Source organism: Mustelus asterias, unplaced genomic scaffold (assembly GCF_964213995.1).
Source record: "Mustelus asterias unplaced genomic scaffold, sMusAst1.hap1.1 HAP1_SCAFFOLD_619, whole genome shotgun sequence".
NCBI lineage: Eukaryota > Metazoa > Chordata > Chondrichthyes > Carcharhiniformes > Triakidae > Mustelus > Mustelus asterias.
The window spans coordinates 199,158-218,502 of record NW_027590568.1 but is presented as its reverse complement, the minus strand read 5'-3'; the positions used below and the strand labels follow the sequence as shown (position 1 = coordinate 218,502).

The window sequence follows — 19,345 nt, the reverse complement described above, 5'->3', positions numbered from 1 at the left end:
GGGTGGTGAGAGGGGGGGGGGCTGCTTTACAATGGTCTTCAGAACTGGGCTAATGTCTCTGTGAATGCCACCTTAGCATCCACTACCTCCATTTCTGTCTCAGGCAGATGGATATCCCGCGGAGGGGCACTCCAGGGATGGAGGGAAAATACTCAACTCCCAATTCTCGCCTGCACGATGAATTTCCGGCCCAATGTTCCAGATCAGGAGCCTTCCATAAATTCATTTAAAACAGGGAAGCTGGATAAACCACCTGAGAGAGAAAGGGTACGTTGAGAAGCGGAGAGGAAGCAGAGTGGGCAGTAACTTGTGTGGAACTTACAAACTAGCACAACCTCGTTTGGCTGAATGGCTGTAGACTTCATGTTACAGTTCACTCAGAGAGTCCGAGTTGCCTTGGTAACCTGCACTTTTCCATGCGTGTTGTAGTCTGGAGCTATGGTCAGTGACGGTCGAGGCTCCAACATTCTTTCCATCACATGTCTGACCAGGAATCTCTCCCACTCTCACCACCTGACATTGGCGTCTGTTTGGAAGGATTATACAGGCTGATTTTCAACCTGTTTGGCTGCATTATGAACTCACCTTCCTTGGACATCAAGTCCTGGGGTGGGACTCGAACCCGGAGCTTCTGGATCAGAGGCAGGGACACCAACCCACTGTGCCACAGGATCTCGTACATTTGATGTAATTCTATATAATAGAACAAGAAGTTGTTGATGATGAACTGTTTTTAAGCACGTACAGAACCAGGGAGGAAGGTGGAAGGAACAAATAGAAGTTGTATTGGAAAGAAGAGATTTTTTGGATATTCCTTAATGGCAGAAATCCGGAGAGTGAGCAGGGACAGAGACACTTGTGGGTTCATGTGCATCTTTCAAGGTGGCTGGACAGATTGAGAGCGGTTCGCAAAGCATCTTGGGCTTCATTATTAGAGGCACTGAGGACAAAAGTAGGGAAGTTATGCTGAACCTGTATAAAGCTTGGGTTAAGCACCAATTAGAAGACTGCACTGAGTTCTGGTCGCTTTAGGAAGGGTGTGAGGGTCCTTGTGACAATGAAGAGGGAGATTTATCAGAATGCTGCCAGGGATGGGGAGGATTTTAGCTACAGGGTTAGGTTGGAGAAGTTGGGGTTGTTCTCCTTGGAGTGAAGGAGATTGAGAGGAGATTTGCCAAGGGTGTACAAGGTTTAGATCAAGTGGACAAAGAAAAGCTATTGCCGTTAGCTGAGGGTACAAGGACTGAAGGAGACAGAGATGAGGTTTCGGGCAAGGTGTGCAGGGGGTAAAATGAGGAAGGGGGTGAAATCAGATATAATGAAAGATTTCAAAAGGAAATTGGATGGGCACTTGGAGGAAGATAAACTTGTGGGGAGACGGGGATAGAGCGGGGGAGTGGGACTGACTGGATTGTTCGACAGAGAGCTGGCACTAACTCAATGGTCCCTTTCTGTGTCGTGACGATTCTGACTCGCTCAGTTACACACATCTACCCTCAGGAACCTCTGGCTCAGGGAGCAGTAAATAAAATCAGCCAGCAGTCTCTAACTAACAGCGAGAGTGTGTGTTGGGTATGCACAGGGCCAGACTGCGATACCTCTCACAGTCAAATTTATGTAACAGAGGTCTAAGTAGGCCATTCGGTAATAGCATTCTAGAATACACTCTGATTCCTTTTCCGAGTCGGCTTTATGATATAAATCCTTTATCACCTCATTTTTTTGTTATAACTCTATTAATCTTTTAGAGCTAGACACCTCTGCCTGATCCTCTACCTGCTTAGGTCTTTCCTTTACCATCTCATCAGAGTGTCAGCTAGCTGGACCTCAATTCCTTCATCTTCCTCTTTTGTTCTCCCACTCCAGTTTTCACTAATGGCTGTGGGATCTTGTCACCACACGATCTGGAAAAATTCCAGGGTATTTTTCTTTTAACGCCTCAGTTCCCTGGTTTTCTTTTGGCTTTTCCACTACAGTGAGCATCAGTCCCTCCTGTGAACCAGCGATATCATTTCCAAGGATAAACTGTATTCCTGGAATAGCCAAGTTTTCCATCACTCCCACTATCACTTCCCCAGTCTTGATTGGACTTTCTAGCCTTATCTTACACAGGGGACATACTCCTCTCTCCATTTATTCCACAGATTACCACTCTCTCGGGCAATATTTCAGGAGTGCAAATATTTTCACCTCTTACTATTGGAGACAGATTAGCTCCCATATCTCTCAATATTTTAACTTCTTTACCTACTCCTCCTGTTCTACCTGAGTAAATCTTACCCACACAGGTAAAGTCGTTGAAAAGATCAGACGCTATCTTACTATCCAGCCTGTGCCGAGGCTGTGCACTCTCCTTTAGCTCCTCGACCTCTCTGGAATTTCCCTCACTGCCTTAGCTAATCCCACTGGTTGAGCCTCTTTTACCACATCCTTTTTCCCAGTGCCTTTCTTAAGCCATCAGCACTGTGACTTAGTGTGTCCGACCTTATTACAGTGAAAACACCCGAGGTCTTTCACCTCTTTTCCACCTTCTTGGGTTTCTTTTCTCACAGGTGGTAAACTGTTCCCAATGTGATCTACATTTTTGTTTTTCATTGAAGGATCTCCCTCTTTCCCAATTTCTATCCCTCATGGAATGAAATTGCTGTTGGAAGCTAGATGTCAATTTATGCAGTAATGTGTATTCATCTGCCATCTCTGCAGCTCTTCTCACTGTTTTAACTTTCTGTTCCTCAACATGTGTTCTTATCACTTCTGGATATGAGTTTTTAAACCCCTCCAGCAGAATAATATCTCTAATAACCTCATATATCTTTTCTATCTTTAATGCTCCCACCCATCTATTGAAGTTGCTCTGTTTAATTCTTTCAAACTCGATATAAGTCTGACCTGGTTCCTTTCTTACATTTCTGAACCGTTGTCTCTATGCTAATTCATAGGCACTCAAAACAACCTTCTTTACTTCTTCATATTTTCCTGACACCTCCTCTGACAGCGCTGCAAACACCTCAGTAGCCCTGCTTACCAACTTTGGTCTGAATTAACGTTACCCACACCTCTTCTGGCCATTTCATCTGTGTAGCCAATTTCTCAAAGGAAATGAAAAAGACTTCTGCATCTTTTTCATCAAATTTTGCTAATGTTTGGACATATTTGTATGTATCCCCACCAGGCGGTTGGCCACGATGAGTTTGCCCATCATCACTTCTATCTTGCACTTTTACTTCAGTCATTTGAAGTCTTTTTGCTTCAAGTTCCAACGTCATCTTTTCCAACTCGAACAATCTTTCTCTTTCTTCTTTCTCTGACTCCAGCCTTTTCAGTTCACTTTCTAGCTCCAATTGTCTCATTTGCAATTTATTTTTTTTCTAACTCCACTGCACTTGACTGTTTCTCTGATATGCCTAAATGATTGGATAACTCCGTTACAATTTCAGCTTTCTTATTATCCCTGGTTAAACCCACTTTTAGCCTGTTTGCTAATTCTACAAGTGTCGTCTTTTTCTGTCTTTCTAAGCTTCCTTGGCAAATTTGGGAAGCATCTTCGACCCCCAGAATCTCTTTAGCAATTTTAAGAACCATTTCCCCACTTTTGATTTAAGCGACAACAAGCCACCAAACTTAAACAGATTTTCCACTTCTCACTGAAGGTTTATTTAAAGATCGAGGACGAGTCATAGCCTGAACCCGAGCCCCCAATCTGTTATAAAGCAGAGGTTGATGCCCCCCTCTGAGAACTAACACCTAACCACTCAAAGAGGAATACCTCACCTTATAATCTGTAAAAAGTGTGTGTGAAGTGGTGTGACCCGCTCTTCGGCAACTCCTAGTGGTTAAATACAAAATAAATCCCTGACACTCACTCTAAAATCAACACGTAACAATTAATTTATCTAACTAACAGTGAACAAATTAACTAAACTAGTAACGAACCGGATAAAACACGATTCTAATGGAATGCTGTTCAGATAAATACAATTTCCACTCCTTAACAAAATAGAATTTAGTCACTCTCAAAATTACAATCATGTTTGGCATCTTCTGGAATGTTCTGGGCCTTCTCTGTTGAATCTTCTGTCTGGAACTTCTTTCTTCTTTAGTATCTTTGCTATTTCGATAGTGCTTTCTCTTAAGACATAGGTGAAGCTATGAGAGCCAGCAATTCGCTCTCTCTTTCTCTAGAATGGAGAGCTGAACTAAGAGCTGTTAACTCTAGAAGGCGGCAGTTGCTCTCTCTCTCTCTTTGTTCCACTGCCCCTTCTTTTATACCCCTGATGGCATATCAGTATTTTCCACAATAGGATTGGTCCTAGATTGTCAAAACCATCAGACTTAAATTTAATAGGTTCTTGGTATCTAAGTGCTTGATTCAAATTGGCTAAATTCAAAAGCCTGTTGTTTTGGAAAAACTGCTGCTCGGCCTTTCAATACAAATGTTTCAGTTTGGGCTCTCTGTGTACTTGCACTTTTAATCTCTAAGCACGGAAAAAGCACCACCTTTTACCGGGACTATGCAATGCTTCCCCCCCCCCCCCCCTCTCTCCTCCCCCCTCCCCCCCCCATAGCATTTTACGGTTTTCCAAACACCAAAACTTTAACTTCCTACTTCCCAATCTACAATTACTCAACCCAACTTCGCAACAGTTAGGAGATAAATATTGTCCAGGGGAACCCTCCTGGTTCTTAGAGTCATCGAGTCATACAGTACAGAAGAGGTCCTTCAGCCCATTGAGCCTGTACCAACAAAACTACACTAAATCTACACTAATCCCACTTTCCAGCACTTGGCCCATGGCCTTGAATGTTCTGACATTTCAAGTGCTCATCCACATACTTTTTAAAGGTTGTGAGGTTTCCCGCCTCTACTACCCTCCCAGATAGCGCATTCCAGACTCCCACCACCCTCTGGGTGAAAAATCTTTTCCTCAAATCCCCTCTAAATCACCTTAAAATTATGCCCCCTCATTACTGACCCTTCAACTAAGGGTAACAGCTGCTTCCGATCCACCCTGTCCACACCTCTCATAATCTTGTACACCTTCTTCAAAACAGTGCCATGGGATCTCTTACATCCACCTGAGAGGGAAAACATCTCATCCCAAAGGACAGTACTGCAGCACTCCCTCAGTACTGCACTGGCAACATCAGTTTGAATCATCTAATTTGTTATGATCATCGGCCAGAGCTCCAAGTGTTGGCGAGATCCGGTTAGTGACCAATGACATTTTATTTAACATAGACAAAGCTTGAGATTTGAGACACTTGTTCACTGAATAAAGTCACAAAATTCCACAGAGTTTGAAGAAAGAGAAATTAACTTTACTATGCAAGATCAGAAAGATAAAACTATTTACAACATGTATCCTAAACGTTAGCATTCAGGTTTCAAGAGGTATATTTAAATTAACAGGCAAATTGTGGTCAGACATGCCAACGACACAATCTTCTTGTTATTGTAGAATCATAGAGTTTTACAGCACAGAAAGAGGCCCTCCAGCCCATCATATCTGCAACGGCCATCCAGCACCTAGCCAAGGCGGAGATAGACAGATTTTTAACCAGTAAGGGAATCAAGGGTTATGGAGTATTGCATAATGACAGGCGTGACCAAAACAGAGTCCACGATTTCTCAACATCACACCCAGACATCAGTAACACTGTGAGTCAACCAATCTCACTGTAACTCTCTCACTCACAAAAGTTTCCAATTTTCATCTTAGAAGATCTTACCTTGGAATTATCTCAAAAACTCGCTCCAACTCAGACGGCTTCAATGACGCCCCACCTCGCAGGATTTTAATCTCGTCTCCTGAGATCACGTGCCCCTGGATTCCCAAGTACACTCAAACAGCTACTCAACAGCATGATTTCAGTTCTTCGGCCATGCTGAGCAGAACATAACTATTCAAAAGTGGTACCTTTGTCCCAACGGCCCACAGCACAGTCACCAACATTTGGCTGTCTTCTTGGATCTTCAGGGCTTCTCTTGAACCCTCAGGCAGCATCAATGGTAGCCCATCTTATTGGGTTTCAGTCTCACCTTCCAAGATCCCGTTCCCCTGGAATCCCCGAGTATACTCTCAAACACCAAACTACAGGCAGAATTTCAGACCTTCGGCCACACCGTGTTTCTCTTTTAACTGAACTTAACTGCCCCTGTCTGAGGTCTCTTACTTGGGACTTCCTTGTGGGACCTCTCTCTGTGCTCTCCCCCCTGTCTGGGACACTGTTTGGTTCTGGCAATCCGCACCCGGATTCTCATGCTATTTATATTCTTTCTCTTTATGTGTAGTCAGTTTGGGCCTGTCGTGGGCCGGGACAACTTATGCTGAACTGAGTGCGGGAAGCCCACTCCCAGGTCTGCTCACGTGCCGAAATTCCAAGGTCTGTCAGGAGTTGAGGTTCCAGACTTCCAAGCTCAACATTAAGGTAAGTTCGGGTTATGTAATAACTCAGATCCCTGCAGTAGGACTGGAACTCACAACCCTCTGTCTCAGAGATGAGAGGACCACACTGAGCCAAGGCTGACCACCTCAATACCAAAGCAAGGAGATAATGTGGAACTTACCACGGAACTCTGATTCAACTATGCTTGGCAGTTGTGTGTACATTTCTGGTCCCTTTCTTATAAAAAGGAGCAGGAAAATTACAGAAAAGATTAACAAGAGTGCTAGTGGGACTGAGAGGATCCAACTCTCAGGAACGATTTAGCAAGCTCTTCCCTGGAAAACAGGACAGTGAGAGGCGATCAGATCAGTGATAGGGTAGATGTGGAGAAACTACTACAGAATCTTGTTATTGTAGAATTATAGAGTTTTACAGCACAGAAAGAGGCCCTTCAGCCCATCATGTCTGCATTGGCCATCCAGCACCTAGCCAAGGCTGAGATAGACAGATTTTTAATCAGTAAGGGAATCAAGAGTTATGGTGGATCGCGTGCAGTTCACGTTGCCACACTACCAGAAAGACATGGAATCTTTGGAGAGAGTGCAAAGGTTCACCAGGATGTTACCTGGTCTCGAAGGTGTTGGCCATGAGGAGAGGTTGAATAAACTTGGAATGTTTTCACTAGAAAGATGGAGGCTGAGGGGTGGCCTGATCGAAGTCTACAAAATGATGAGAGGCATAGACAGGGTGGATAGTCAGAGGATTTCTCCAAGGGTGGAAGTGTCAATTACAAGGAGGCACATGTTCAAGGTGAGAGGGGGAAAGTTTAAGGGAGATGCGGGGGGGGGAAGTTTTTCACGCAGTGAGTGGTGGGTGTCTGGAACGCGCTGCCAGAGGAGGTGGTGGAAGCAGGCACATTAGCAATATTTAAGAGGCATTTGGATGGGTACATGAATAGGAAGGGAATAGAGGGATACGGACTGAGTAAGGGCAGGTTTGTTTTAGTTTAGTTATGACATGATTGGCACAACTTGGAGGGCCAAAGGGCCTGTTCCTGTGCTGTACTTTTCTTTGTTCTTGGGACAAGGTGGGAAAGTGGAGTTGAGCTTTATATCAGAGCAGCCATGATCTCATTGAATGGGGGCGCATATTCGGTGGGCTGAATGGTCTACTACTGCTCCCACGTCTTATGGTCTCAACACATTTTCCAGCACTTGGTCCGTAACCATGTGTGCTATGGCATTTCAAGTGCCGATCTAAATGCTTCTTAAATATTGTGAGGGTTCCCACCTCTACCACCCTTTCAGGCAGTGAGTTCCAGTTTCCCACCACCATCTGAGTGAAAAGGTTTTTCCTCAAATCCCCTATAAATCTCCCACCCCTTACATTAAAGCTATGCCTCCTGGTTATTGACCCCTCTTCTGTCGGGTGTTGGATACTGCTCGGTAGGTCTTAATAAAGCCTTCATCATCTTAAGTAGGTTAACTGTATGTATTGATTAACTACAAGAACCAGGTACATATATACAATAAAGGGTTCACGCTACATGCTACCAGTGAGGCTTGGAACAGAGAGACAGTACAATTGAACACATGGTTAAAGAGCTGGTGTAGGAGGGAGGGCTTTAGATACATGAATCATTGGGATCTCTTCTGGGGAAGGTGGGATCTGTACAAGAAGGACGGGTTCCACCTGAACTGGAGGGGCACCAATATCCTGGGTGGGAAGTTTGTTGGTGCTGTTCGGGAGGATTTAAACTGGTGCGGCAGAGGGGTGGGAACCGGAACAGCAAGCCAGTAAGTGTAGGGACTGGGGAAAAAAGTGAGACTGAGATAAACGTATCGCAGAGTAAGAGCAGGCAGAGGGGCTCAGCGAGACTGGAGGTTTGGAGTGCATTTGCTTCAATGCAAGAAGTATAACAGGTAAGACAGATGAACAGAGAGCCTGGATTACTGCATGGAATTATGATGTTATTGCAATTACGGGGACCTGGTTAAAGGAGGGACAGGACTGGCAGCTTAACATTCCGGGATATCATTGTTTTAGATGGGACAGAGGGGGAAACAGAAGGAGCGTTGTGGGGGGGAGGGGGCACGGGGGAGTCGCATTGCTGATCAGGCAGCACATCACAGCTGTGTTGAGGGAGGACACATTGGAGGGATCTTCTAGTGAGGCATTATGGGTGGAGCTCAGAAATAGGAAGGGTGAAATCACAATGTTGGGAATGTACTGTAGACCTCCCATCAGCCCGTAGGAGACAGAGGAGCAGTTGTGTAGTCAGATACTAGAAAGGTGTGAAAAAAGCAGGGTCGTTGTGGTGGGCAACTTTAACTTTCCCCCACATTGACTGGGACTCCCTTACAGACAGGGGCTCGGATGGAGGGCAACTTGTTAGTTGTGTCTCGGAGGGTTTTTTGATACAGTATGTTGACAATCCAACCAGGAAGGGGGCCATACTAGACTTGATATTGGGGAATGAGCCAGGCCAGGTGATCGATGTTTCAATAGGGGAGCACTTTGGACTTAGCGACCGTAACTCCATAAGATTTCGGGTAGTCTTGGATAAGGACAAGAGTGGCCCTCGAGTGAGGGTGATTAATTGGGCAAGGGCTAAATACATGCAAATTAGACAGGAACTGGGGAATGTGGATTGGGAGCGGCTATTTGAGGGCAAATCCATGTCTGGCATGCGGGGGGCTTTTAAAGGCCAGTTGATTGACGTGCAGGACAGGCATGTCTCCGCAAAAATGAAGGATAGAAATGGCAGGATTCGGGAACAATAGGTGACGAGTGAAATTGTAAGCTTAGTGAAAGTAGGAAGGAACTTAAACGTAGAATTAGGAGGGCTAAAAGGGGCCATGAAATGTCTTTAGCAAACAGGTCAAGGAAAATCCCAAGGCTTTTATATGCATATATTAGGAGCAAGAGGGTAGCAAAAGAAATAATCTGGAAGAAAATGTGGGTGGCCTGATTAGTAAATTTGCGGATGACACGAAGATTGGTGGAGTTGCTGATAATGCGGGGGATTGTCAGAGAATACAACAGAATATAGATAGATCAGAGACTTGGGCACAGAAATGGCAGATGGAGTTTAATCCAGACAAATGCGAGGTGATGCATTTTAGACGATCAAATTTAGGTGTGAATAATATGATGTGACAGAACTCTGAGCAACATTAACATACAGAGGGATCTGGGCATACAGGTCCATAGTTCCCTAAAAGTGGCAACGCTGGTGGCCAAGGTTATTAAGAAGGCATATGGCATGCTTGCTTTCATCAGCCGAGTAAGGGCAGAAGGTTTTTTTTACTTAATTTAGGGCATCATGATCGGCACAGGTTTGGAGGGTCAAAGGGCCTGTTCCTGTGCTGTACTTTTCCTTGTTCTTTCTTGTACACTCCATCGTGTCTACATTGGCTTTTCAGAGCAATCTCATTGTGCTCTTGTTCAGCTGCTCTCTCCCCATTGCTCTGTAATAATTTCCCTTCAGATAATGTTCTTATTTGCTTTTGAAAGTTGCTACATACTGAATCTGCTTTCGCCGCCCTCTGGATAATACACTGTGTCATTAAAAAATGTTGCCTCATGTTGCCAAATATTGTCCAGTTGATCAAGCACTTTTGAGGTGTAATCATTGTTGTAATGTAGGCAATTGGGGAAAGCAAGCTCCCACAATGTGATTATTACCCGATAGTCAGTTTTTGTGATCCGACGTGGATTGTGGGATAAATATTGGCCAGAACACCAGGAAAAATACACCCTCTGCTCTTCTTCCAAAGAGCGCAACGTGATCAAACAAACATACAAAATAGGAGTAGCAGCAGGCCATTCTGCCCCTCGGGCCTGCTCCACCATTCAACAAGATCAGGCTAATCTATTTCTGTTTCGAGTTCAACATTCCCGCCTACCCACGATAACCTCTGATTTCCTCACCTAACAAGAATCTATCTACCTCTGCCATAAAAATATTCAGTGACCCAGCCTCCACCACCTTCTGAGGCAGAGAGTTCCAAAATCACACAACCCTCTGATAGAAACAAATTTTCCTCACCTCTATCGACCATGCCCACCCAAGAAGGTTTAACATCCCACCCAAAAGACAGCACCTATGGCAGTGCAGCACTCTCACTATACTGCACCAATTTTGGATTTTGTGCTTATAATTTCTGAAATGGAGCTTGAAGTCAGGGCATAGTGACCCAGGGATGGGAGCAGTTCCCGTTGGGGGTGGTCCCCATTGGGAATGGTCCCCGTTGGGGGTGGTCCCCATTGGGGGTGGGACACATTGACCCAGGGATGGAAGTAGTCTCCATTAGGAGTGGTCTCCATTAGAAGTGGTCTCCATGGGGGTAGTCCCCATTGGGAGGGGTCCATATTAGGAGTGGGACACACTGACCCAGGGATGGGAGTGGTCTTCATTGGGTCCCCATTGGCGGTGGTCTCCACTGGGAGTGGGACACACTGAGCCAGGGATGAGAGTGGTCTCCACTGGGAGTGGGACACACTGAGCCAGGGATGAGAGTGATCTCCATTGGGAGTGGTCTCCACCTGGCCCCCATAGGGGGTGGTCACCATTGGGACTGGAAGAAACTGACGCACGGATGGGAGTGGTCTCCATTGGGTTCCAACTTGGAAAGGTCCCTATTGGGTGTGGGACACTCTGACCCAGAGATGGGAGTTGCCTTCATTGGAAGTGGGACACAGTGACGCAGGGATGGGACTGGTCTCCATTGGAAGTGGTCTCCATTGGGGATGGTCTCCATTGGGGGAGTTCTCAAATGGGAGTGATCTCCATTAGGGGTAGTCTCCATTGGGGGTACTCCCCACTGGGAGTGGATACACTGACGCAGGGATGGGAGTGGTCCCCATTGGGAGTGGGACACACTGACGGAGGGATGGCAATGGTCCCCATTGGGAGTGGGACACACTAACACAGGGATGGGAATGGTCCCCATTGGGAGTGGGACACACTGACGGAGGGATGAGAGGGGTCCCCACTGGGAGTGAGACACACTGACCCAGGGATGGGAACAGTCTCCATTGGGAGTGGGACACACTGATGGAGGGATGGGAGGGGTCCCCACTGGGAGTGAGACACACTGACCCAGGGATGGGAACAGTCTCCATTGGGAGTGGGACACACTGATGGAGGGATGGGAGGGGTCCCCACTGGGAGTAGGACACACTGACAATGGGATGTGAGTGGTCCCCATTGGGAGTGGGACACACTAACCCAAGGATGGGAATGGTCTCCACTGGGAGTGGACACACTGATGGAGGAATGGGAGGGGTCCCCACTGGGAGTGGGACACACTGACGCAGGGATGGGAGGGGTCCCCATTGGGAGTAGGACACACTGACCCAGGGATGGGAGGAGTCCCTATTGGGAGTGGGATGCGCTGACCCAGGGATGGGAGTTGCCATAGGAACATAGGAATTAGGAGCAGAAGTAAGCAAATTCAGCCCTTCGAGCCTGCTCCGCCATTCAATCAGATCTGGTCTCAAATCCACCTCCTCACCTGCTCCCCATCTCCCTCTTTCCCTTTTTTTTATTGGAAATATATCTATTCCCTTCTTGAAATCATTCAATGATTCAGACTCCACCACGCAATGGGGCAGCGAGTTCCACAAATTCACCACCCTCTGCAAGAAGTAGTTCCTCCTCATCTCAGTTTTAAATCTACCGCCTCTCAACCTATACTCTGTGACCTCTTGTTCGAGATTGCCCCATAAGAAGAAACATTTGGTTAAAATTTTATATACCTCGATCAGATCCCCCCTCACCCTTGTCAACTCCAGTGAGGACATGCCCAAACTATTTAATCTCTCCTCATACATCAACCCCTTCATTCCCGGAATCAATCTGGTGAACCTCCTCTGAACTGCCTCCAATGCCACCACGTCCTTGCTCAAATAAGGAGACCAAACCTGGACATGACTCCAGCCGTGGTCTCACCAACACCCTATACAATTGCAGCAACACTCCTCTACTTTTATACTCCAGTCCCTTTGCAATAAATGGCAACACTCTATTTGCCTTTTTTATTACCTGCTGCACCTGCATACCAACTTTCCACGATTCATGAACAAAGACACCCAGATCCCTCTGCCCGGACACATTTTGAATCTGCTTCCCATTTAGGTAATAATCTGCCTTTCTATTTTTTCTGCCAAAATGGACAACCTCACACTTATCCACATTAAGCTCCATCTGCCAAATTTTGGCCCATTCTCTTAGCCTACCTATATCCACCTGTAGAGTCTTTATATCCTCTTCACTGCCTGCTTCCCCATTATTTTAGTCTCATCCACAAATTTTGCTGTGTTACACTCTGTCCCCTTCTTGCAGATCAAAGAACTCATGCAAGTTTTTCAAGCACAACTCACCCTTCGTAAAACCATACTGACAATGAGCTTTGTCCTTCCAAATGCTCAGCCATCTCCTCCTTAATGATTGATTCCAGCAACTTCCCCAGCACAGAGGTCAAGCTAACTGGCCTATAATTTCCTACTTTTTGCCTCTGTCCCTTTTTGAATAAGGGCGTCACATTAGCGTGTTTCCAATCCATCGGGACCTCACCGGAATCCAGGGAATTTTGAAATATCACAACCAATGCATCCACTATCTCTGCGGCCACCTCCTTTAATACCCTCGAGTGCAGACCATCAGGCCCCAGGGACTTATCTGCCTTTAATCCCATTAGTTTATTCAATACCTTCTCCTTAGTGATATTTATTGCACCAAGCTGCCCTGCATTAAAGACAGTTTTTGAAAAATCTTCATTTTTCTCCACCATGAAGACAGAGGCAGAATATTGGTTTAGTGCCTCCGCCATCTCTGTGTTCCCCAATAATACCTCACCAGTATCGTCCTCTAAAGGGCCAACATTTAGTTTCGCTATTCTCTTCCTCCTTATATACTTGTAGAAGCTTTTGGTTTCTGTGTTTATGTTTTCTGCTAGCTTCCTGTCGTAGTTCACCTTAGCTCCTTTGATTCTATTTTTAACAGCCTTTAACTGAACCTTAAAGTTCTCCCAATCCTCCAGCTTGCCACTAGCTTTGCAGTAGTTTCCCTAGTTTTTGCCTCTATGTAGGGTGAATATGATAGGGTGAATGCACTCAGTCTTTTTCCCAGGGTTGGGGAATCGAGAACTAGAGGGCATTGGTTTAAGTTAAGAGGGGAAAGAATTAATTAATGGGAACCTGAGGAGCAACCTTTTCTTTTTACACAGAGGGTGGTACGTGTGTGGAATGAGTTGTCAGAGGAAGTGGTTGAGGCAGGGACATTGACAACATTTAAAAGGCATTTGGACAGATACATGGATAGGAAAGGTTTTGAGGGATATGGGCCAAAAGCAGGCAAATGGGGTTAGCTTAGATGGGCATTTTGGTCAGCATGGACCAGTTTGGGCCGAAGGGCCTGTCTCCATGCCGTAGATTCTATGTCCTCTTTGACTTCCTTGTCTTGCCATGGAACGTTTTCCTTCCTTTAATAATTCCTCTTCCTCTCAGGAATATACTTTAATCGAGAGATATTCAATATCTCCGTCAACATCCGCCATTGTTCCTTAACGGTCCTGCCCTCAAGTATTTGTGTCCAATTTACTTGGGCCAACTCTTTCCTCAGACCTGTATAATTACCTCTGCCCAACGCTAAAACTCTAGTATGGCACTCTGGCTTCTCTCACTCAATCGGAATCCGAAATTCTAGCAGATCCAAGAGGATCTTTAACAACAAGACTATTTATCAACACTTCTTCGTTACTAAATCTAAAATAGCCTGTTCCCTGGTTGGTTCCATAACATATTGCTCTAAGAAACAATCCCTCATATACTCTATGAAATCTCCCTCGAGGCTACCTTTGCCAATTTGATTGATCCCATCTATATCCATGTTAAAATGACCCACGATTATCTTATGCCCTTCTCATAAGCCCACATTAGTTTATATTGGTTTATACTATGCCCCACTTTGGAAGTATTGCTTGGGGGCCTGTAAATTGCTCCGACCAAGATGTTTTTTCATAGAACCATACAGCGCAGAAGAGGCCCTTCGGCCCATCGAGTCTGCACCAACACATCCTCTTTTTTTTATTCCCACCATATTGATTCAACATAGATCTAAACGGGTATGATATAATTGGGATTACAGAGACATGGCTGCAGGATGACCAGGGGTGGGAATTGAATGTCCCAGGGTATTCAATATTTAAGAAGGACAGCCATAAAGGGAAAGGTGGTGGAGTGGCACTGCTGGTTAAAGAGGAAATTAACACAATAGTGAGAAAGGATATTAGCTCTGACAACATGAAGTCTGTATGGGTAGAGTTGAGAAATACCAAGGGGCAAAAAACATTCGTGGATGTCATATGTAGACCCCCAAACTGCAGTGGTCATGTTGGGAACGGCATTAAACACGAAATTAGAGATGCATGTGGTAAGGGAATATCGGTGATCATGGGTGATTTTAATCTGCACATAGATTGGGCAAATCAAATTAGCAACAATGCCGTAGAGAAAGAATTCCTGGAGTGCGTATGGGATGGTTTTCTTGACCAATATGTGGAGGAACCAACTAGAGAGCCGGCCATCTTAGACTGGGTACTGTGTAATGAGAAGGGAATCATAGAAACCCTATAGTGCAGAAAGAGGCCACCTGGACTGGGAGGCCACCCATCGAGTCTGCACCGACCACAATCCCACCCAGGCCCTACCCCCATATCCCTACATATTTACCCGCTAATCCCTCTAACCTACGCATCTCAGGACACTAAGGGGCAATTTTAGCATGGCCAATCCACCTAACCCACACATCTTTGGACTGTGGGAGGAAACCGGAGCACCCGGAGGAAACCCACGCAGACACGAGGAGAATTTGCAAACTCCACACAGACAGTGACCCAAGCCGGGAATCGAACCCAGGTCTCTGGAGCTGTGAAGCAGCAGTGCTAACCACTGTGCTACCGTGCCGCCCCAATCATTCCCAATCTAGCTGTACGAGACCCCTTGGGGATGAGCGACCATAACATCAGGAATTTTTTTATCAAGGTGGGGAGTGAAATAGTTGATTCGGAGACTAGGGTGCTTAATCTTAATAAAGGAAACTATGAGGATATAAGGTGTGAGTTGGCCTTGATAGATTGGGGAGAATTACTTAAAGGGATGACAGTGGATAGGCAATGGCAAACATTCAAGGAACAAATGGGGGAACTGCAGCAACTCTTTATTCCTGTCTGGCACAAAAGCAAAATGGGTAAGAGGGCCAATCCATGGCTTACAAAGGAAATTAGAGAGAGTATCCGATCTAAGGAAGAAGCATATAGATTGGCCAAGAAAAATAATAGGTCTGAAATTTGGGAGCAGTTTAGAATTCAAACAAAGAAGGACCAAGTGATTGATTAATCATAGAATCATAGAAACCCTACAGTGCAGAAGGAGGCCATTCGGCCCATCGAGTCTGCACCGACTACAATCCCACCCAGGCCCTACCCCCACATATTTTACCCGCTAATCCCTCTAACCTACACATCCCAGGACTCTAAGGGGCAATTTTTTAACCTGGCCAATCAACCTAACCCGCACATCTTTGGACTGTGGGAGGAAACCGGAGCACCCGGAGGAAACCCACGCAGACACGAGGAGAATGTGCAAACTCCACACAGACAGTGACCCGAGCCGGGAATCGAACCCGGGACCCTGAAGCTGTGAAGCAGCAGTGCTAACCACTGTGCTACCGTGCCGCCCCAATTAAGGGGGAAATACAGTGCAAAAGTAAGCTTGCAGGGAACATAAAGACTGACACTGAGGGTTTCTATAGATATGTGAAGAGAAAGAGGTTGGTGAAGACGAATGTAGGTCCCCTACAGACAGAAATGGGGGAATGTATAATAGGGGACAAAGAAATGGCCAAGCAACTGAATATACTTTGGTTCTGTCTTCATAAAAGAGGACACAAATCAGATGCCAGAAATGTTGGAGAATGCAAGATTTAGTGAGAGGGAAGAAGAGCTGAGGGAGATCAATATTAGTAGAGAAATGGTGCTGGAAACATTGATGGGATTGAAGGCGGATAATTTCCCAGGGCCTGATAATCTATATCCCAGAGTACTTAAGAAAGTGGCTCCAGAAATAGTGGATGTATTGGTGGTCATCTTCCAGGATTCTATAGATTCTGGAACAGTCCCTGCAGGTTGGAGGGTAACGAATGTCACTCCAATATTCAAAAAGGGAGGTAGAGAGAAAACAGGGAATTATAGATCAGTAAGCTTAACATCGGAAGTGGGGAAAATTCTCAAATCCATCATCAAGGACCTTATTGCAGAGTATTTAGAAAGCGTGGCAGGATCAGACAGAGTCAGCATGGATTTATGAAGGGGAAATCATGCTTGACAAATCTGTTGGAATTCTTTGAAGATGTAACTAGTAGAGTTGACAAGGGGGAGCCAATCAATGTGGTATATTTGGACTTTCAGAAAGCGTTTGACAAAGTCTCGCATAAGAGAATATCGTGCAAGATGAAAGCGCATGTGATTGGGGGAAGTGTATTGAGATGGATAGAAAACTGGTTGGCAGAGAGGAAACAAAGAGTAAAAATTAATGGTTGCTTTTCAAATTGGCAGGCAGTAACTAGTGGGGTGCCACAGGGATTGGTGCTGGGACCCCAGATATTCACAATATATATTAATAATTTGGATGAGGGAACAAAATGTAACATCTCAAAGTTTGCAGATGATACCAAGTTGGGTGGGAGGGTGAACTGTGATGAGGATGCAGAGATCCTACAGAATGATCTGGACAGATTGGGTGAGTGGGCAAATCAATGATAGATGCAGTATAATTTGGATAAATGAGAGGTTATTCACTTTGGAAGTAAAAACAAGGCGGCAGATTACTACCTGAACGGCTGTAAATTGGGAGAGGGGAGTGTGCAGCGGTACCTGGGTGTCCTTGTGCACCAGTCACTGAAGGTAAGCACACAGGTGCAGCAGGCGGTAAAGAAGGCAAATGGTATGTTGGCCTTCATTGCGAGAGGTTTCGAGTACAGGAGCAGGGATGTGTTGTTGCAATTATACAGGGCCTTGGTGAGGCCACACCTAGAGTATTGTGTGCAGTTTTGGTCTCCTTTTCTGAGGAAGGATGTTCTTGCTCTCCAGGGAGTGCAGCGAAGGTTTACCAGGCTGATTCAGGGAATGGCGGGACTGATGTATGAGGAAAGATTGACTAGGTTAAGATTGTTTTTGCTGGAGTTCAGATGAATGAGAGGGGATCTCATAGAGACTTAGAAACTTCTAACAGGACTAGACAGGGTAGATGCAGAGAGGATATTCCCGATGGTGGGGGAGTCCAGAACCAGGGGTCACACTCTGAAGATTCAGGGTAGACCGTTTAGGACGGAGGTGAGGAGACATTTCTTCACTCGAAGAATGGTGAGCCTGTGGAATTCGTTACCACAGGAAGTAGTTGATGCCAAAACATTGAATGTATTCAAGAGGTGGCTGGATATAGCACTTGGGACGAATGGGATCAAAGGTTATGGGGAAAAAGCAGGATTAAGTTATTGAGTTAGACGATCAGTCGGGCAGCATAGTCGGTGCAGGCTCGGAGGGCCAAAGGGCCTGTTCCTGTACTGTAATTTTCTTTGTTCTTTGTACGGTGAAATGTATAGGTTGTTGCACACTATACAGACGAAGCATACCGTTCATAGAGAAGGAGTGCAGAATGTGTTACAGTCATAGCTAGAGTGTAGAGAAAGATCAACTTTAATGCAAGGTTGGTCCATTCAAATGTTTGATGGCAGCAGGGAAAAAACTGTTCTCGAGTCGGTTGGTACATGACCTCAACTTTTCTATCTTTTTCCCCAATGGAAGAAGGTGGAAGAGAGGATGTCCGGGGTGCATGGGGTCCTTAATTTTGCCGGCGGCTTTTCCGACGCAACGGGAAGTGCAGATAGAATCAATGGATGGGACTGGGCTACATTCATGACTCTTTGTAGTTTCTTGCGGTCCGTTAGAATAATGGTGTTGGAGGCTGAGCTGTAGTCAATAAATAGGAGTCTGACATCGGTGTCTTTGTTATCTCGGTGTTCCAGGGTTGAGTGCAGGGCCAGGGAAATAATAATGCCTGTTCACTTCTTTCCTGCTTCTGATGTGGCGACACGGTGGTTAACACTGCTACCTCACAGCGCCAGGGACCGAGGTTCGACTCCCGGCTTGGCTCGCTGTCTGTGTGGAGTCTACACGTTCTCCCCATGTCTACGTGGGTTTCCTCCGGGTGCTCCGGTTTCCTCCCACAGTCTGAAAGACGTGCTGGTTAGGGTGCATTGGCCGTGCTAAATTCTCCCTCGGAGTACCCGAAGAGAAGCCGGAATGTGGCGACTCGGGGAATTTCACAGTAACATCATTGCAGGGACAAACTGATTGCCAACTGGACATCACATTATGTTAATGTAAGCCTTACTTGTGACTAATAAACTTTAATACAGCCTTGGTGTCATCGTTAACCCATAAAGCAACTCCATCTCCTGCCCTATCCTGTCCATCGTTCCACAATACTGAGTAAGCACCCTTGGACATTCAACTCCCAGTCCTGCTCCTCCTTAACCATGTCTCTGGAATCCCCACCAAACCTTACCCATTGGTCTCGATTGGTGCCACAACCCATTGTCCCCACAGGGAGTGGCACTGCGCCTGCGCGGCCGCGGCCCCGACCCCTCGCGAGACCGGAAGTGAGCAGGCGCGAGCAGCCGGCAGCCGTTTCTCAATCTCTCTTCACGTTCCGGCGATTAACCGCCCCGCCCGCCTGCCTGAGGCCGGAGTTTTTAATTATTATTATTTTCCGCTCCCGTCGGGAATTCTAACTGGGTTTTACCGCTGAATCACCTTCTCCCTGGCCAGACTCAAACTTTTACCCGCGGGGCCAGCAACACATTCGCGTCCGAACCGGCTGTCCGCCTCCTCGA

The 19,345-nt window shown here is 46.0% G+C and overlaps 1 protein-coding gene across 1 annotated transcript in view; it reads right to left on the bottom strand.

Moving 5' to 3' along the window:
- The window catches only part of LOC144487148 (uncharacterized), a 26,726-nt gene extending 7,381 nt beyond the window's left edge, over positions 1-19,345 (bottom strand). Inside the window, exon 1 of the mRNA XM_078205209.1 lies at positions 19,295-19,345. The gene's annotated coding sequence lies outside the window, so the exon portion shown is untranslated. The remainder of the gene's footprint in view (positions 1-19,294) is intronic.